Raw genomic sequence first — 22103 nt, forward strand, 5'->3', positions numbered from 1 at the left:
TTCTAAGGGAGTTGCTCAATTACTGTAATGACTGGTCTTTTAAACACAGAATGTCTCCTCTATTTAGGCTTATGTAAGTATAGTAGATTCAAGCCTGCAGTGGAGAAGAAGAAAATGGAAAGGCTTATTAAGAGCACATTCACCCCTATAATTCTATGGTCTTCATGAATCAGCAGCCTGTTCTCTGTAGGTTTACCAGTCATTAATAGTTGATATTATTTTAGGCTAACCAGTGGCTGATTTTTACGCCTGCTTCAGGCTCCAAAACTGTGCATACCAAGATTTCTGGGAACAGCTGGAAACCCATAATTATAGTTCACAGGGTACATGCTCATCTGGCAAAATCTGTAAATAAAGCTTAAAAAGCAAATATCCCATTTATATAAACAGTTTCTGAATACCGGGAGATCAATTGCCAAGGGAACGGGGAGCCAGCTTTTCTCAATTATTTCTTTCCTTCTATCAGAGGGTAATAATTTATTATTTTCTACAAGAATAAGGAAAAATTTTAATATTTAAAGACTCAGGGGTGAAGAGTGAAATTTATCTGAAAACATTATCTCTCTTTGTGCCTCGTATTAACTTGAAACATGGGTTGACTCTTCATTGTTGAAACATCAGAAAGGAAATTAACTGGTGGAAAGCAATTTTCCTATTGGAGTCTATCCCCTGCAGGTTCGTTCTAAGGAACCTTCTGGATTAGCTGCCAAAGACTGTGAGGTCTTTCTCTCTTAATGCCTTTTTTAAAAAATTGTTTGAAATACTATAAACCAACGGGAATGAAACAGTATGGGATCAAGAAATAATTCTATGTTCATAAATAGAAGACAAGTTGCCTTTGAAATAGGCAGTGTATACTGTAGGGTTTGGGGCGGTTAAGGTTTGCTTTCAAAACCCATTCTACTTCCCCTTTTATTCCAAGCATTTATTCAAGAGTGGCTTTTGATGGAAAAAAATTTAAATTGAATGAACTCTTAAGCAATTAATGGTTATAATTCTAGTGGAAGTGACAGGATGTAAAGCCACAGAGGCACCACAAGAGGCATTCCGGTGACTGGTTAGTATTTGTGGTGGCACAGGAATGAGAGCATGATTGTCCCTCATCCCTGTGACAGCAATTAGAGTGGTCAGTCACGCTCAACTCCCCGCAGTATACCACTGGTTTAAGAATGAAGGCAAACACATTCTTTCTTTCCCTTTGCAATATTTTTTACTTTAGTTTGGCTTTCAACATGTTTAAACTAATTATTTAGATACTTAACACAATTTAAACAAAATAAATGAACCAGAAAAAAAAATGCAATTTGCCTATATTTGTCACACATTACCCTTACTGGCACCAGTCACTGTCTGAACGGCCTGGGGGCACAGGCTGATGCAAAATCTGATTTGCAAAGATTCCAAACTAGATGGTTGTGTATTTTAGCGTATAGAAGGCTGATTATTGTGTATCTTTGGGTGGAACCGAAGATGTTTGCCAGCCAGCCTGGGCGCATATTGCTGTTTTCTATCTCTTCTGCCCTTGGCCTCTGAGTTCTGCTGCTTGTTATGGCATTTGCTTGATCCCATTCAGCAAAACTTTTACATCTTACTTGGAAGTTAAAGCACAGAAATCCCTATGAACCAATAAAAGAAGTGCCTTGCATTAGCTAATAAATCAGGAGGCTGCAATAATCTAAGGCTATTCTATTCTATTCTATTCTATTCTATTCTATTCTATTCTATTCTATTCTATTCTTTATTTATTTATTTATTTATTTATTTATTTATTTATTTATTTATTTATTTATTTATTGCAAAACCTGTGGAGTCACCACGCACATCAAAAACACCTGTGTCCATCAGTCCAGAAGTTTCTCCAGCTTAATATACTTCTCCTTCTTTGAGAGGCAGTTATTTTTCTGATTTTTATAGTCACCAATTAATTTCATGTTTTAAAATCTATTTTAATTGAAACACACACACACAAACACACTTGCGTATATTGCATCCTGACTCAAATATATAATTAGTAGAATTTTGATCTCAATCTAATTCTAAGGAAGAAGGATGGCAGGTGGAACACTTTTCCGTGCTCAGCCTCAATCGTGTTGCTGGGAAGGAATTCTATCGTACAGTCAACATGCATTTTGGAATATTTTTTTTTCCTAAATTTTGTTTAGAAATTCTAAATAAACCAAATGAAGATTAGGAAAGGAGCACAGATGTCCTACAAGTTCAACACCGGTGGACTTCTTTGGTTGACTTAAAGTTAAGTTTGCTTAAAGTCAGACTAAGAGACAAGAGGCCCTGAGAGAAACATTATCTGCGAGCAAGCCTTTTGAGAAAAGACCGCGGGAGCCATGAGTACAGTTGTGGAAGAAAGGAGTAGAAACTGCCTAATTAAAACGGGAACATTTGTGTTTGTTTTTGAGAAAACAGTACGGTGTCCTGGGAAGCCTTATCAGGGACTCTGGTGTTCCTTTTTGGCCTGTCACCAGCCATGGCTTGAATGACAAGTGACTTCTCAGGATCTCTCTCTTCTTATCTGTTAAGATAAATCCCCATGGGGCCAAGCAGGTGACCTTCCTGTGAGAAATGGTCTGTAAAGTGACAGGGCAGAAGCTGTACCACTGAACTGCAGCTGATCCTGGGAGCATCAGGAGAATGTGACCAAGTGGCCCAATGTTGTTCAAATTCCCAGTTACCGAGGACACCTAAGAATCTGAGAATTTCCATCTGAAGTCTTCCATCTTAGCATTTTTTCTTCTCCATAAAACAAATAAAAACCAACTCAAGCAAAAAAAAAAAAATACTTCAAACCAACAGCAAAGATCTCAGATTAGTTCATTGAGTTAACTATTAATTAATTACCCACAGTCAGTATTATAGCCATTTTTTACCCGTGTCCTTCGGGATGTGGCTAATCCAAATTAAAATACACTGTCAATGTAAACTAGTTATTGACATTCAAACCTTAGCACAAGAAGAAACTGATTTCTTGTAGGTAATTTCCATGCTGCTTATGTGTTGAAACAGTGTTTTTGCTATATTGGCTTTAATAAAATAAAAAGTTATTTTTACATGTTTCTTGTTACTTTAAAAATATAGTTAATGATAATAAAATGTAATTATCTTTCTGGCTCACAGTTGTAGCTGGACGTGTGTGTGTGTGTGTGTGTGTGTGTGTGTGTGTGTGTGTAAAGTATTACTATTTCCTTTTTAAATTAAAAAAATTATAACTAAAAACTAAAAGCTCCTTGAACTGAAGTTACAGGTGGTTGTGTGGGTGCTAGGAATTGAACCTGGGTCCTCTGGAAGGGAAGCAAGTGCTCTTAACTACTGAGCCATCTCTCAAAGGAAAAAACCACTGGGTTCCTCAGAAGGGTGAGCAGAGGAGACTGCAAGGGGAAGGCTAAGAGTCGTAGAGACCCTCAGGAGAAGCTTTGGGAGGCAGAGAAGTGGGGCATGACCCTAGAACTCAAGACAGGAGTCAGCATGGAATCCATACCCAACGAAAATACAACATGAAGTGGACAGAAGAAGATGTATTTGGAAATTCAATCCTTAAGTGTTCCTCTGCAATGCACTTAAAGCCAGTTTTTGAAAGAAGAAAGACAGCCAAGGCAATATTCCTGCATGGAAATTTTAAATAAAATTGAATGACCATGAAGAGAGAGAAAGTGACATGCCAGGGTGGTTTACACCAAACTCTGAAAACAGTCACTAACAGTATCAAGGAATTCTAGGAAGGAAAAATTTACAAAAAAAAAAAAAAAAAAAAAAAAGCAAAACCAAACACCTTACATAACACAGAATGTATTTGCCCATGTGATTCGAAAACCACTAAGACTTTTAAAATTCAGTTTCAAGGTCTGGGAAAAAATAGTGATTGATACATAAAAGAACTTTCATGCAATTCTTTTAAAGGACACAGCTAATTCCTAGAAGAGTAAGCCATACTGATAAAAAGGAAATATGAGGCTAGTACACTTTTGTGCTCAACGACTATCAATACTTACATAGTTACAAAATGATTGGCACCATTTTTATTTAAGGAAAACATCATAGTGTAAAGAGGCCTTTCCCGTTCGAGAGATGATGTGGGGCCTGGATTTGCTTGCATGTTGCCTGAGTGCAGTTATTCATACAAAAAAAAAAAAATGCTGAAAGTTATAAATCAAATAGTTAAAAAATGCATCAATAAGGAATATTAAATTAAAAGAGAAGGGAAGCACCCGGGAGGGTTGAATTTGTCACTTCTGAAGCAGGAGCTGATGTGGAGATTGCTGTTCTTATTATTCTCCATGTATCACTTGACTTTCGGAAAACATTCCCTTGTATTTATCTGGAAAAAAAAAAAACAGAACTACAAAGCACCAAATTATCAAAGGGCTTGACCTGAGGGGCTCACAATCTCGAAGAAATGCATAGAACACAAACATTCTTTCCAGTTCAGTGTTCAGAACAAAAAGAACAGAACATGGAGCCATGGAACACAAAGCGTGGACTGGATAAATAATGACATATTCTGATAGACGTAGAGGCTTTGCTAGCTCTATACATTTAACCTCATCAAATGGCAGTAGAAATGTGCCCGACAGCCCGATTCCCCAGTTTGATCTACAGGACCCAGGTGGTGAAGTAAAAGAACCACCTCTCCAATGTTGTTCTCTGACCCCCACAGAACACTATAGCATGGATGCGTGCGCACACACACACACACACACACACACACACACACACACACACACGGGGAGTGGGGGGAGAGAGAGAGAGAGAGAGAGAGAGAGAGAGAGAGGCAGACAGAATAAAAAGTGAAAAACAAATCGAGAACACCAGAATAGAAGATGAGGATTGTGGGTGGATCATGGTGTTGAGTTAATAAATTATTCAGCCTATTTAGAGATGGTAGATTCACAGCATAAATGTGAACATCTTTTCCTCCTCAAATATTCACTCCTGAATACCTTTTAAAAATGGATTATCTATTTAGTGTATGTGCATACAAGTACACAAGCTCTCTTTCCACAAGGTGGATTCTGTGGATCAGATTTAGGTCAACAGGCTTCAGGGCAAGTGCTTTTACCTGCTGAGCTAGCTTATCAACCTTGAATGTCTTAACATAAGTCATTTCAGAATATATTCCTCCTACCGTGTTGTTCAGGGCCACGAGATGCTTTCCTTGACAAATTATATTAGAAATCATGCCTAGCTTCTGCTAACTGTAGCCAAGCCAGAGACAGTAGAACGAATTTAACCCTGTATACAACTAGGGAAGAGCACAGGTTTCTGAAATAGTTTTCCTGGCTGTACAAGCTATTACACTTACACTATATTTAGAAAATGAACAAAATAATAAAAAGCAAATGAAACTCTATTATAATGATGTCACCCCCAGATGGAAAATTAATTAGTGTGTTTTAAGTATCATTGCACATGAGGACAGTATCTGTTTTTTGCTGGCACTAATTTTTTCCATAATGCCTGGAATAAATCAGGCATTTCATTGAGTCTCATGGAACTGAACAAACTACTTATGACTCCTGTTTGTTGGTACAAATCTAATGAAATAATCTGACCCTGGGGATTGAACCCAGCTACCTGGCCATGCTAAGCAGGCGCTCTACCAGAAAGACACACCACTCTCTTGTTCTGTTTTTTATTTTGAAGCAGTGTTTGATTAAGCCACCCAGACTGGCCTTGAACTCACTCTATAAGACAGCCAGGTATTAAATTTGCTCATCTTTGTGTGTTATCCCTCCAAATAGGTGGGATCACAGGTCTGTGCCACAGGCTTGGCCGCAAATTTAATTGATAAGGATTCTAATATCTTCATTTCTGAGACGGAAGGTTGTTGTCAAAATAACTGGATAAATAGGATTCTGGTATTTTCTAGCACTTATAAGCGATTAGCCTGCTGTAAAATGTGACCTTTCAGCAGTCATTTTATCTTCCACAATACTGTGGAGTTAGTTTCTCTAGAGAGAAATGAATACAATAATGACTCATGAAAATTAATTAGTAATAATAACGACCTGCATAATTGGATGCTGCATTTTGGAAATGACACCTGGCTTATGTAGAACCTCACCAATGGCAGCCTATAGACATGCCTTCCCTGCTGTGGATTAGTGAGTTCTGGGGCAAATGCTGCTTCTCACTGTGGATTGAATTCCTCCACATGTCCCTGAAGTGAGAACAGGGAAGAAGGGACTAGACAAAGCAAAAGAGAAACAGATATATTACCGAATCTCACATGGAAAGATCAGGCATCAGTGACCTCTGGGCCAGCCCCACCATGTGGAGGTAAATAGACCTCAATTTCATTGCCAACAAACATTGTATCATCTGGGACTTCGTACAATAGTCAGACCATAAAGACTATTGACTAAAAGTGATGGGGATGGTTTCTCTATATCTGATGGCTTGCTTTTGTTTTTTTTTCAGTGCTGAAGGTTTGTGGTTGTTTGAATGTAATTGGTCCCCATAATCTCACAGGGAGTGGGACTATTAGGAGGTGTGGCTTTGTTGGAATGGGTATGCCTTGTTGGAAGAAGTGTCACTATGAAAGTGGGCTTTGAGATTTCCTATGCTCAAGATACCACCCAATGTCTCAATTGACTTTCTGTGGCCTGCATATCAAGATGTGGCCAGCACCATGTCTGACTGCATGTGTTCATGCTCCCCATCATGATGATAATGGCCTGAACCTCTGAAACTGCAAGCAAGTCACACCAATTAAATGTTTTCTTTATAAGAGTTGCCATGGTCATAGTGTCTCTTCACAGCAATAAAAACTCTAACTAAGACAGGATTAGGGCCTCACACATGCTAAGCAAGGGCTCTATCTACACCTCAGCCTCTGGGTTTCTCTACATTTGAGAATGATCTCATGATCTGTCGTGTCTACATTGACAAGCAGTTTGGCGTTTAGAGCTGGGAAAGGTTTTGGTGCTCAATCAGACTGAGATTTCCATCTTGAGATGAGGAAATACACACTCCAGCAGTCAAATCATTAAAACATGATCACAGAGATTAAGTTGCAGTGTAGACTAACCCTAGTATACTGCATTACTTTGTATCGCATCTTGTACCAATGTCTCATAGTCAACACTAGCTGTTTACATTGAAATATGAAAGGATCTCTTTTGATTAGTACATATCCTAATTCACAGATAAATGTTATTACATGTTCTTTATGTCTTATATGTATTTTCATACTTTCTGCAAGCCCTTGGAAGCTAAATTGAGATGTTTGGGTTAAAGATGGCAAAACTAGATACTCAGTTCTACATGTGAAAATGGGTGGTCTTGGGCCATCTGGTCCTGATTGTAAATGGATCCGAGAAGGTGGAGATAAATAAGATTCCAGATGAGCAGAGATTGGAAGGTCGCCGTCTTCTGATGTTAAAAAGAATAACAGATATTCATTCAATTGTATGCATTGAGATTTTATATATTTTCATATACGTTGAACCTGGAGACTTTTATTTCCCACGGGAATCATGTAATATTAGGCAGCACAAAGCCCAAACAATGTCTTCTTTTTCCAGTAGGAAAATTGTGACCACTGATGTGAAATGACTTTACCCTGAAGTGTGACAGGCACTTTTAAAGATACTTTGCTAAGTATTTTCATTATAAATGCATCTATAATTTATCTTTATTGTTTATGAGATAGATATTACTCACCATGCTTAATCTTTGAACAGATACATCCTCAGAAACCTGTTGTTGGCTCTCCAACAATATCTTATCTTGAGATGAAACAATTTTGCCACCATATAGTCTCACATAGAGGTGCAGTCTCAATTCAAACATGTCTTTTTTAAAAAAAAGATTAATTTATTTATTTTATGTGCATTGGTGTTTTGCCTGCCTGTATGTCTGTGTGAGGGTGTTGGATCCCCTGGAACTGGAGTTACAGACAGTTATGAGCTGCCATGTGGGTGCTGGGAATTGAGCCCCAGTCCTCTGGAAGAACAGCCAGTGCTCCTTTTCTGTCTGTCTGTTTGTTTGTTTTGTTTTGTTTTTTATTTTTACTAAAAATTATTTTATTCATTTTATATACCAACCATAGATCCCCTTCTCTTCTCTCCTCCTGCCCCCCCCCCAGCCTTCCCACCTTCCACTCCCCATTCCTTCTTCTGAGAAGGTAAGGTCTCCCATGGGGAGTCAGCAGAGCCTGGTACATTCAGTTGAGGATGGTCCAAGCCCCTCCCCCTCCATCAAGGCTGTGCAAGGTGTCCCACCATGTACTGGGCTCCAAAAAGCTAGCTCGTGCACCAGGGGTGGATCCTGATCCTACTGCCAGGGGCCCCTTAAGCAGATCAAGCTACACAACTGTCTCCCTTATGCAGAGGACCTAGTCCAGTCCTGTGGAGGCTCCACAGCTATTGGTCTAAAGTTCATGAGTTCCCACTAGGTTGCTTTGGTTGTCTCTGTAGGTTTCCTCATCATGATCTTGATGCCCTTGCTCATAGAATCCCTCAGCCCCTGCTCTTAACCACTGAGCAATCTCTCTAGCCCCCAAACTTATGTCTTTTGACTCCTAATTTTCTGATATTATTTTAAATATGGCTATTGCCCTAATACATTTAATTTTCCAAAGAAACCCAAACATGTGATGTCTTCCTCAAGTGGAAGGTTTATGTTATATATCGTTATACCTTGTTATTGGCCAAAATAAGGACAGACTTTTCATCCCTTCAAAAGCTCTAGTCAAGCAACAGGAAGTCACCCACATTAGCAAATTATATGTAGAAGCTAAGGGTTAAAATACACTTTGAAACTTACCTATTGAGATATAATGCCTGGGGCTGGAAAGATGGCTAAGAGTGCATACTGGTCTTCCAGAGGTCCCGTGTTGGGTCCCCAGTGCTTAAATCAGGCTGATCACAAAACTGCCTTTAACTCTAGCTCCAAGGGATCTACTCAGGGCACCCCCAAGCACGTGAACATACTAACACACACACACACACACACACACACACACACACACACACGCACACACACACACACACACATACACACAAGAAAAAAATAATGACATTCAGAATAGAAAGCAATTACTTGCGTTGTGGGTTATAATTACTACATACCTTTAAAAATATGTATTTATTAATTTTAAATGCATTTAAGTCAAATATAATTACACCACTCCCCCTTTTCCCTTTCCCCCCTTCATCCCCTTCCATGTGCCCTCCCTCCAAGCTCCTTCTCAAATTCATAGCCTTGTTTTTTGATTAAAATATATATGGACAAATACATAAATACAACAGTCTAGTTTGCTATTTGTGTGTGTATATGGTTTCAGGGCTGACCATTTCGTATTGGATAACCAATTAGGGGCCCATCTCTGGGAGACCTTAATTCTCCCTCTCTGTAGTCGTGAGTTGCCTGTAGTTCTTTCTTTAGAGGTGAGAACCCATGAGATTGTCCCCCTTCTGAGCTAGCACGTCTACTGGCGTTGTCATGCTCAGGTATTGTTTATACGGCCATTCCTAGGAGAGACAGTCTTACATCAGACTTCCTGGTCTTCTGGCTCTTACAATCTTTCCTCCCCATCTCTTGTGATGTTCCCTGAGCAACAGATGCAGGAGCTGTGCTGCATATGTTTCCATCGGGCTGTGGTCCCCATGATCCATTGATTTCTGCATTGTGTTCTGGTGTGGTTTTCTGTAATGGCTTCATTTGCTGTAAAGAGTTGTTGTTTTTTTTTCTTTTGCAAAGGTGTTACCCATCCTATTATATATATAGAGAGAGATCCAGGTAATGAGCATGCTGGGTAGGGTGCTTGCTATACTGGAAAACAGATCATATAACCATTTTTCTCAAAGTCATCTGCTTTCCAAATATGTTCATTCAACTTAAAATAAGTTAGACTCTATGACCTTTCAATGAACCATGTGATTTAGTTACACCTATTAGTTTCAAATGGTTTTACTTTTCTAAAATTATTCTTTGCATGTAATACGAGATAGGCAGGGGGATTAAAAAAATCAAACATTTGGAGAAAGGCATTTTATGTAACATTTACAAGAGAATGTATTGATTATCTGTGATATATTTCTCAGCTAGGTGGCTAAGAGGCCATTGGCGACGGGAGCATGCACACAATTTTATGAGGGTGAGCCTAGGCTCTCATCTAATTCTCTCAGAAGACTGTGACATTGAGTTAATGTCAGGAGAAACTGAGTTTCCTACATTACCTGAAGGTTCATAGGACATTTCATTCTTAGAAATACATATGTATGTAGAAACACACCTATCTCAAGGATTAAAATGAGATTAAAGTAAAATATGTAAGAAGACATCTGATAGTTGCTGTGGGGAAAACCAACTGCTAAGTTTTTTTCTTTTGTGGGTCACCTCAACTTAAAACGAACCTTAATTGTAAGTTCAGAGTAAGTAGATGTCACTTGCTTGGCATACGACAAGAAAACTAAGATAATCAACCAACTGTTCAGTTTTTTCACCAGGATTTATTATGCACATTTGGCATAGGAACAAAGGGACCTCCCAAACCCATCTTCATCAAGTAGAAAAGTTGCCCTTGGTTGTGGGGTTCTTCCTACCGGCAAGTATTTCTGTAAAATCAAAGGAAGGTGGTGTTGAGCAGGAATCCGTCTCCCTAAACAGCAGTATAGCTCCCTTCTGTGTTCTCTTTTCTATTGCCTTGGAAGTCAAGGAAATGAAATAAAACAACTACGATCCAAGGCAGCCTGGGGAGAGGGTGGGCTTTACCGGTTTCCATGTCTTGATCACAGTCCACCATTGAAGGATGCCAAAGTGGGAACTCAAGACAGGACAGGAACTTAGAGGCAGGAACAGAAGCAGAGACCATGATGAAACACTCCTTGTTGGCTCACTCTTGTGGCTTGCTTAGCTTGCTTTCTTATATCACCCGGTACCACCTGTCCAAGAGTAGCATTCCCCTCAGTGTACAGGAGGTGGGGCGGGGGCTTCCACATCAATCATTACCCAAGGAAACCTCCTACAGACTGACCTATTGTCAGTCTAATGGAGGCATTTTCTCAGTTGGGGTTCCTCTCCCTAGATAATTCTAGCATGAGTCAAGTTGACCAAAAACTAACACCAGGACCATATCATAAAGCAATCATATGTAATTATAACTAGTATTTACTGAGAACTTCTTATGTACCAAGAATTTTGTTTATAATATATTTTAAAGGGCTTGGAAATGCCAAATATTTGAATGGCAGCGAACAGTAGAATATAGTTTTTGAGTATAAACAGCCTTTTTTTCTAAAAAAAAAAAAAAAAGCGTTGTAAACACTCTAATATGATATGATAGCACCACTGTTTCTTGATTCTTTAAGTACAGCATGACAAAAAGCAACTTTGAGTTTAGTAACGCTTTGAAATGAATTTATGCTTCATGATCAGAGTGGCATATGTGCATATTTTAAATATGTATGTATATGTTATAAAGGGATTTACATATCTGGTACATACACATATGGCACATATAAATATATTTATAGTACATATGGACATCTACATAGCAATGTTCCCTACATATATTTATGTGTTTTTACACATACAAACATATGTAACTATGTATTTACATGAATTAATATTTGTACAACCATTCTACATATAAATCTTAAGGGGTATATGAATACTGGTCTCCTAAAACTTGCCTTTTGAAATAATCTGGAGACCATCGAGGTAAGCAACACTGATTTTGAGGACAGACATTTACCCTAAGTTGGTGCCTCAGCACGTCAGTCCATGCATAGCTCAATTCCAGGTGGAAAATAGATGCATTCTACTTTGTTAGCTTCTCGCCTGTTTTACTGAATGTTTCTGAATTATTCTTATTGTGCAAATCATTTATGAAAGGCTGCTCCTTTCACATAAGGCAGCTTTTCCTTTTACACTAATTTGACTTTTTCTGTCTTAGGATATTCTCCGTTCCTATCTTTTTAAATGCTATGGTCCCCCTCACCAAATTTATATGACAAAATGTTAACCCCCACAAAATGGATAAGGAGTGGAAGCCTTGGGAGCCTATTTAGTCAAGGAACAGAGACATGGAAAATGGAATTAATGTCCTTGTAAAAGGCCCTGAGATGATCCTTATCAATTCTACTTTGAACATGCATGGAAGGACCATCTGGGAACTAGGAAATGGGTACCCATTGGACCTCACTTCTGATGACACTTTCCCACTGGCCCTCTAGTGTCCTGAGTCATGAGAAATGCATTTTTTATAATTTATAAGTCAACTAGTCTATGGCATTTTTTAAAATAGCACCTGGAATTAACTAAGGCACTTTCTTAATAATTACATTGCAAAGACAATATTTCTCAAGGTCTTTCAGGATCTTATTTTTTATTAATCAGTGTTTTCTTAGAGTGAATGTGAGTCTGTGTGAACAAGAGTTATATTTGTATAGCAAATATGGTTTCCACAAAGTTTATCTTTCTTGACTTCCTTCTTCCCATCCGTCTGTCTTTGCCTCTTACAGCTAATGAAACCTACTTCAGGGATCTTTTTTCCGCCTTTCTTTCAAACATTAAAAAGTCTTCTACTTCTAAGCACCCTTTTAAAGTGCTTCCTCTTTCTGAAAATTTAAACACTACATATCAGTGTATTGTGATTTTCCTTATAGAGTAGCCTGTAAGTCCCCTCCATCTCAGCACAGAATGTACATTTACATTTTAAACAAATAAGCAATCGATATACATAATTAAAGTTTCCATAGAGGTCGTGTGTGTGTGTGTGTGTGTGTGTGTGTGTGTGTGTGTGTGTGTGTGTGTGTAGACCAGAGGACAACCCCACATGTCTTTCCTCAGGTGCCCTCCAGCAGTTCAACAAGTAGGCAAGGCTGACTGACCATTGAGGCCCAGGAAATCATTTGTCTCTCTGTCACCATGCTGGGATTACAAGTGCACACTACCACAGTCAGCTTTTTAATGTGGGTTCTGGGGACCAAGCTCAGGGTGTCAATACTTGCAAGGCAAACACTTCACTCACTGAACCATTTCCCCTAAGGAGGCTCTGGAAAGTGAAGTTTTCTCAGATGCCTGCAGAGACTTAATCCGTACCTGGCTTGAGAGCACAGGACCCCATCAGTTGAAATCATAAATTCTTGGAAATTGCTCAGGATCTGGGAAGCAGAATGAATTTTGAAAGTCTACTTAGTGATGAGATGCAGTTGACCACTCCTGGAGTCCATACCAGATGGATTCTTATCTCCACACAATAGTCTTATATATATTTGAATACACACATGGACTTCTTCTCTCAGCCAAATAAATATCCCTCATTATTTGACTGAACTCTGTGTGATGTGGCTCTCATTCTTCCTCAGACTCTATAACATAATTCTGTGGACTGAACAAAGCATTTTCTTTTTCCCTTCAGGAGCAGCTGGAGAGTAGCAGCCATAATACAGACCACTATTTCCCTTACCTATGATAGACCATCATTACAGCCTGTATGCAGGACAGCAACTCTGTCACATTGTCCCCTAATTGCCATCTCTTTTGTATCCCCTCCTTCTACTCTGTACTTTTGTGGCAATGATTTTTTTTTTCTTTCTCAAACTCTTGTTCCATAAAGCCTTTGGTTTTTCTGGTATGTCTTCCGGGAGTTCTTGAGGAAGTGAAAGGTAATTTTTCTATACCGCAAGAGGAAGAAGGGACAGTTTCAAATCCATCCTTGTGAACTTGAACCCCAGATGATCTGGTAAGGATGGGAATTACAGAACCGGTCTGTTATGCCCCTTTATCCAGTACCTAGTTTGAATCAGTATGTCTCCGACTTTGTCTCAAAATCTGGAACAGATAATGCATTCCGACTTCAGTTGATTTTAGTTTCTATTTCATACCTCCATGAGAAAGGACGGTTGTATATTATCTTGAGACTTTAAGTGTTTCTACTGGTCAGCTCTGATGATTTAGCACAATTGCTCTGCAGAACTCAAATAAATAACATCCTTATGTTTGAATGATTTGATTTGACATCATGAATAAGCAAGATGTCTTCGTAATTAATGGCTCCCTTCCCAGGCCTCTCAATTTCAACAGCACATAGGCACAAACACAGATATTTATTTGTGGTGAAATTTTCTGGTGGAAATGTATGCATGGACGTATAAATAAATTTATATGATGGAAAACCTGTGCTTCAACTCTTTTCCCTACTTGTGTATTCATTATTTGTCTTGGCCACTTATAATTGAATATCATCTCTAGTCATGAAAATTCTATGAAGCATATTAGAAGAATTCACTTTTGTTTCCCATTGCATTGAAACCTACTGCCTGATTCTCATATTTGTATCATCTACAGCAGGAAGTGTTTATTGCCATCCGGGATTATTTAATAATTAAAGACGTGAAAGTCAAAAACTGCATAACTAGTACATACTTCTAGATAATGTCTGGATCAAGAAAATATGAATTCCCATCATGAGAAAGCATGTTCAATATAAAGTTTGGGGAGATGGGGGTGGATTAGGCCTGAAACAGAAAGTTATTAACACTTGTTAATACTTAAAACTGTCCAATTTATGGCATTTCAATGAGTTCTCATGTTGGAAATCACTTGGGCCTTCTCGTCTGAGGAAGATCATTGGTGTTTTATGCATGGGTGGAGATCTGAGTGACAGATGGCATGTTTTATGGAAAATCTGATTTTTGTATTGTGTTTGTTCATTTGAGCCTTCCTCCCTTCCTCCCTCCCTCCCTTCCTTCCTTCTTTCCTTTCTTCCTTCCTTCCTTCCTTCACTTCACTCTCATTTTCCTTACTTCTTTCTTTTTAAAAAAGGTTTGCTTATTTTTGTTTTAAATGTATTTGTGTTTAGCCGATATGTGTCTGTGTACCAGGTACACCCAGTGCCTGTGGAACCCAGAAAAGACAATCAGATTCCCTGGAACTAGAGGTACAGATGGTTATCAGCTGCTGTGTGGGTCCTGGGTATTGAACTTGGGTTCTCTGAAAGAGCAGCCGGTGCCTTTAACCACTGAGCCATCCCTCCAGTCCTGCCTCCTTTTCTTTTCCTTTCCTCTTCTTTTCCACCTTTTTTTTTTTTTTTTTTTTTTTTTTTTTTTTTTTTTGGTTTTTCGAGACAGGGTTTCTCTGTGTAGCTTTGCATCTTTCCTGAAACTCACTTGGTAGCCCAGGCTGGGCTCGAACTCACAGAGATCCGCTTGGCTCTGCCTCCCAAGTGCTGGGATTAAAGTTGCGTGCCACTGCCGCCCAGCAAATGTTTTTTGGAGATAGACGTTTGTTTGTTTTTTTTTTCCGGGGCTGAGGACTGAACCAAGAGCCTTGTACTTGCTAGGCAAGCGCTCTACCACTGAGCTAAATCCCCAACCCATATCTTTTTCACTTTTTTTGAGGCATTGTCTTGCTGTGAAGCTCAGCTGACCTTCAACCCCCAGTCCTTTTGCCCTAGCCTTCTGAAAAACAAATGTCAAGATTGTTGGCCTGGGTCGCCCCTCCAAGCCTGAGCTCTTTCTTTATGTACTGCCTTTAACAAGAAGGATTCTGGAGAATATTCACCCATTTAAAGGGTTATAATAAGGACTAATGGAAGAGGAAACAAAGAAATTCACTTTCCTGGCAATTATGTGAAGTTTGTGTTGGTGTGATTAAATAACAACACAAACAAAAACAGGCAGCTAGGGTTGGAGAGATGGCTCCGTGGCTAAGAGAGCTTGACAATGTGGGTAGAAGAGACAAGTGGGTTGTTGGGGGCTAGCTAGCTGCCAGACTAGGAGAAAAACCTGAGCTCCATATTCAGGGAGGGACCCTGCCTCAAAAAAATAAGGTGGTTCTCACCTGCCTGTAATTCTAACAACTCCAAGGAATCCAACATGCTTGTCTGGCCTCGGTGAACACCTTCACATAAGTGGCATCCACACATACACATGGACAAAAATGAAAAATAAATATTAAAACTATTATTGAAACTCCACCTGCCATGTTCATCACAGTGGTTTGCCTTCTCTTTACAATTCTCAGTGAAATGAATATATATTCCTCAAAATGAACTCGGTATGAGGATAAGGCAAGGGAAGGGCTTCTTTAGCAACCAAAGAACCAGAAAGTCTGGTGGAAGTTCTGCAGGGCCTCTGCTGCCTACCTTCCATGCGTCCGACTTATCCCTGTTATTGTTAGGCAGAATTTGCTCTTCATTACACCAATCTTTTTTCTCTCCATTGACCTTACTTTGGTTGTAGATGATTGCTTTGCCAACTCACTCCATTGCGTTGGATTGTATTGTCCGAATTCCAGGAATCTGGCTACCATGTTTCATCTTCAGGGTTTAATGAGGATATTTTCTCCACTGAATCCCTTAGGTCACCCGAGCACTCCGAGCCGAGGCTGGAGCAGCCACGGCTCCATTTGTTGAGTGTCCCCAGGTTGACACTGATCTATTGATAACCTCTCTTTGGGTCTGACTTTCCAGCTGTTTTCCCACTCACCCCATAGCTGGGTAGTCCAGACTTTTTTTTCCCCCACTTAATTGATGAGCATGTTGTGTGAGGCCGAATCAAAGGCGCTGCTATCCTGTTAAGATTGATTGTATCGCTGGTTTCTTTTGCTCCCCCTGAACTCCCACAAGGAGGTCAGTCTGCTTAGACCAGACACAGTCTTGTGACAGTTAAACTTCCCTTCTGATTAAAGTGTTTGTCATTCTGTGTTGTAATGTTTTTGCCAATGTTTTCTCTAAGTATCACAATCTTGCTGAAATTACTGGAGAGAGCTTAGCTGTAAAGTAAGGGAAAGATTCAGAAGAGCTTTTAATGGACTTTAAGGAAGGAGAGAAGTTGTCGAGACTCTTTTTAGTGCACGAAACCAAAAGTCAGAGTTTAGGGGAAACTATTACTGCATACAAACGAAGAAATCATGACTTTTAAGGTAACTTTCTGGAATATGTCCATGCCACTTTTTTTTTTTTTTTCATTTCCTTCTACTTTTGCCTGAGCTTGGCATAGATTCTAACAACTCTTTGGTAAGAAATCATCCCATTTTGAAAGCCGTGGCTTCATCTTGTTGGTTAATGTCTCTGCTGTAGGGTAAAGAGAGGTACATCATTGTCTCCCTGTGGGTGCAATAAAAATAGATATATCACGCAGAGATGGAAGGCTTGTTGGGTTTATAGGGAATTCCCTTCTGTGCCCCGGGAATTTAAGCATTGACTTGAAAGGAATAGCTGTAGTCGTGAGGCTTCTACTGTCCCCAACTCACCACAAAGCAGTAATTCCATTAATTTATTGCTTTGGAAGACTTTGACACAATCGTGATGTACACGGCCTGCTCATGGTGGAAAGAGATGAAAATGCTGTATTAGCAAAAGACTCTCATCCCTTTGATGAGACAGGATACTGTTTAGAGCATCCCGAGGCAGAAGAATGTGTGGTGGAAAATGCAAGCTGAAAGGAAGGGATGGAAAGTCTTTGGCTAGGTGAGCTGCTTAACAATCCCTTCATGTCTGGGAAGACATCGGGTCCTGAAGTGACGTAATCTATCTTTTCTTTGGAAAGGAAAATTTTACTCCTTCCTCCTTATTTTAAGGGAAAGCCTCTATATAAACTTTCTGGATCTTTATGTAGATGTTTCTATGAATAAAAAGGGTCTTAGAAATCTAACCAGAAATAGATAGGAATGAGCTATTCTAACACTGTCGGGGGAGGAAAGAAGATGACATATTCAATGTCAGTCTCAGCTGCATAACGACACCTAATCTCCCAAATGAAATTCATCCCAAATGACAACCTTATGCTTTTTCTTTTTGTGGTGATATTTTTGTTTGTACTCTAACAAATAAAATTTGCCTAAAGATCAGAGGACAGAGCCAGCCACTAGACTAAACATAGAGGCCAGGCAGTGGTGGCACACCTTTAATCCTAGTATTTGGGAAGCAGAGATCCGTATGGATCTCTATGAGTTCAAAGCCACCCTGGACTACATGAGATTAATCCAGTCTAAAAGAGAAACAGAGCCAGGCAGTGGTGGCACACACCTTTAATCCCAGTACTTGGGAGCCACATGCCTTTAATGCCAGCACGAGGAAGGTTGAGTGAGACAGGAAGTAATGTGGCTGAGCAGAGAAAGGAACATAAGGCAGAAGGAGACAGGAGTTAGGCGCCCTTTTGGCTGAGGACTCAGAGGCAATCAGTCTGAGGATTCGTGGAGATGAGAATGCAGTCGCTTTCGACTGAGGAGTTGGTGAGGTGAGAAATGGCTGTGGTTTGTTTCCTCTGATGTTTCAGCATTTACCCCACTATCTGGCTCTGGCTTTTTATTTGTACTTTCTTTTAGGGATGGGTATAAACTTCGCATGGTGTGTTAAGTCGGAGGAAGTGTTACCAGGCTAACAAACTCTTCATGTTTATTCTAAGGATCCACTGGTGCCTAGAGAAGCTAACTGCACAGAGAGAAAATCTGTCCTGTCTCTAAGGGACGGCTACACTTATCCTGGGATGGAATGGACACCCAAGGTGAGACCTTTTAACGTCAATCATATTGCTGGATATTAAAGTATCTGGGTCATTTCAAAATTTAAAATTGACCACCTGTACATTAAACTCCTCTCACCCTTTGTCCAACAGACCCTACAGTTAGGTAGTTTGTACACTACACAGGGATCTAGACCAAGACAAGCTAGTTCATGCTCTGCCATCCATACTTTGTCCTCGGTACTGAGTCTACCTTGTCTGAGCTCCCTGCTCCCTGGATGAGGGTGTCTACAAGTGGGTAGTCCCCTTAAGGTATCAGTCTTCAACATTTGCTCTAATTTGTTTCAAAAGTTCTGATCTAGGAATCCCAAGAGATGGCGTGGGACAGACACCATGTCAAAGGGCCACAAAAAGGAGAAAATTTAAGTGGGCCTGAAAGCAAACAGCTTCTTTACCCACACCCCCCGACAGCCCTAGCAGTTTTGCTGGGAAGCATATATCTGATGTAGATACGTATTTTTTGTTTATAATTTGTTTGCTAGACAGCATTGACTACACTTTGGTTGCTAATTAGTAAACTGTCCAGAGTTCACACTCTTATGTTGATTCTTGTATTCAGTGATGTCTTCTGACATCTTGATACCTGAGGTGAAGAACACACTCAACAATTGCTGTAGTGTAGAACATTCTTGCACCAAAAGAATGCAACAGACCACTACCCATGATTCAGGCGTCAGGGTGGAGAGACCAGATAGGCAGAAATACACTGAATAACTCCTTTCTAGGCTGCTCCTGACCAGCAGTGGGTACTTTCATTTTTATTTCTATGTATGTGTGTCTGTGTGCATGTATGCCATGTGTGTGCAATTGCCTGCAGAGGCCACAAGGGGGCATTGGAACCTCTAAAGCAGGAGTCAACAGGCAGTTGGGAGCAGTCAGACATGAGTGCTAGGAACCAAACATGTATCCTCGGGAAGAGCAGTAAGTGCTGTTAACTGCTGAGCCACCACTTCAGCTCCATCTATGGGCGCCTTAAAATAAGTGGGTAGTCCTAGCAGTTACTGTCTACACAGGCAAGGGTTTTATGCTACCATGAACACTATGACAGGCATTGGGTGAAGAAACAGAGCAGGCATTCACGGAGACGACGGCTTTGGGACAAAATGTTGGGAAGTTGCCACTTTAGGGAGAAAAGAAAAAGACAGTTGTTCCAGGTGGAGCTTGCTTGCTGGAGGCTGATGATGTAAAGTTAGTTATTGTGTATATTGAGTGGGGCCTGAAGCAACATTATGCTAGTAGGGAAAAGATATGACTGATCAAAACACAGTGGGTATAGCATTCAATGTCTTAGCCAGTAGCGAAGTTTTATTCTTTCGTGTGTCCTGCGTGGCCCCTACAAGAAGCTGAATTTTGAATCCCATGAGCATCTCATCTGGGGAGGAGCAATGGAAAAGGGATGACGGCTTTGAAAGAGAATGGACAGGGACACCCTTGAAGCATGTAGTTCAGGATTAAATCATGATATAATGACTCATTAGGAACATGACAATTTTTTTTTTAATGCTCACCCTTAATGAACCTTATTGGTCACATACCATAAGAGTGATGTCGAACTGTTTCCAGGTCCCATCATTTGTGTTTTACAAGATGGATCCCAGCAACATACTATAACCTACAGATATATATCACTTGAACTAAATAGAACTGAGAATTTGGATGAGGATTCTCCAGTACTTAATTAAATTGGGGGGTGGTGCAGGGAGCCCTTCCAGTGTTCAAAATGCAATAAAGATGAAAAAAATAAAGAAAACCGAATTCTGTAATCTTTTTTTTTTTTCAAAATATTTGAGGCTAGTGAATCTTACAAGGAAAAACATCATAAACTAACCCCAAATTGTTTCCAAAGCTCATAATTAGGGTTGTGTAAGTGAGCATTGAGCAGTATTATGACCTGCAAATACATCTCATATGAACTTGAATCCACGGTAGTTTGAGAGTTTCCACACGGTAGATTTTGACTGGAAAGAAGTTGCAGGAACACAGCAAAGAAGTTTACAGGCTACACAGTACTGGGGGTGAAGACCAAAATAACTTAATAATATGCAGTTCAGCTACGTGGCTTCTCAGTGCTGTAGAACTTACCCTTGTCATAGGGAGCGACTTCTCTGACAATATGATAGCAAGTGCTGTTCTGGAAGGGGACACAGAACACCAAAGGGACTTCATGAATCATGTCATCCTTGCAGGGCATGGAGTTAGTATGTGCTCTGAGGGTGTAGCCCCCGGGGCCTACCACTCCTTAAAGCCTTTGCTACTGAGACTTTGACTTGCTCATCTTCTGCTCTATGGAATTTTCTGCTTGGCTAGGTATTCTTAATTTCATAGTATTGAACGAAGCTCAGTATTATGGTCTTGCATCTGTGTGTGTTCCTCTGCAAAGGGCAGAGGTCAATGGTCCACTGTCTTCCTCAATCACTATCTACCTTATTTACTTCAAAAAATGAGGCTATCTTTTAAATTTTACTTCATTACATTATATTGTGGGGGGCCGGGTGAGGGGTGGGGGGTGTATCCATGGGGGTGCCATGCCATGTGTATGGAGGTCAGAAGGTAACGCAGGCTGTCTCCTTCTGCCACGTGGGTCCTAGAGATGGAACTCAGGTCATCACACTTGGTGGCAAATGTTTTTACCTTCTGAGTCATGATCTCTCGCTGAGCCTGTAGCTCACTGACTCAGGGAGAGTGGCTATCCAGCAAATCCTATGTATGGGTCTTGCTGTGTCCTTATCTCCCTGTCCTCCTCTCTGCCCCTCAGGTCTGGGATTACAGGTATTTTCTGTACCTGGATTCTCTTTCTTTCTTTCTTTCTTTCTTTCTTTCTTTCTTTCTTTCTTTCTTTCTTTCTTTTCTATCTTTCTTTCTTTCTCTCTCTTTCTCTCTCTCTCTCTCTCTCTCTCTCTCTCTCTCTCTCTCTCTCTCTCTCTCTTTTTCCCCCAAGACAGGGTTTCTCTGTGTAGTTTTGGAGCTTGTCCTGGAACTAGCTCTGTAGACCAGGCTGGCCTTGAACTTACAGAGATCTGGCTGCCTCTGCCTCCCGAGTGCTGAGATTAAAGAAAGGCATGTACCACCACCACCCGGCTGGATTCTCTTTCTTAGTGGGGCTTCTGGAAATTAAACTCAGGTCTCAGGTCTCATGTTCATCAGCTCTCAAAACTGGTATCTTTTGGAAGAAACTACCTGTTTGTCATTGGACCTTAGAATTCTGTTCTCTCTAGTACTGCAGCTAGCAGAGGTTGTGGAAGTCCAAACATTTAGAAGTGTGGTGATGGGGGCACACAAGACCCTTCAGAGGGAGAAACTCTGCCCTGGGACAACTCAGTTCTAACGCAGGTAGACTGAGGAGCCTTCCCAGAGGAGGGCTTCATTTACAGGACTGCTCCATCCCTGGCCTATGTCCTTTCCACAAAACACTCAAAAGAGACACTGGCTACAGTCACTTGGACATTTGACACCTGTCCAGTCTAAAGGGGCCCAACATGCACTAATTAGATGAAAACAACTTCTACAGGGTCCGGGGACCTACACATTCTCATTAACCCTTTGCTCAGTACAGAATGGGAGCAGGTCAATCTCGTAATCATTCCACTTCCTCTTTCAGCTGACTCTTTTTGTTCAAAG

This window comes from Peromyscus eremicus, chromosome 13 (genome assembly GCF_949786415.1).
Source record: "Peromyscus eremicus chromosome 13, PerEre_H2_v1, whole genome shotgun sequence".
Taxonomy (NCBI): Eukaryota; Metazoa; Chordata; class Mammalia; order Rodentia; family Cricetidae; genus Peromyscus; species Peromyscus eremicus.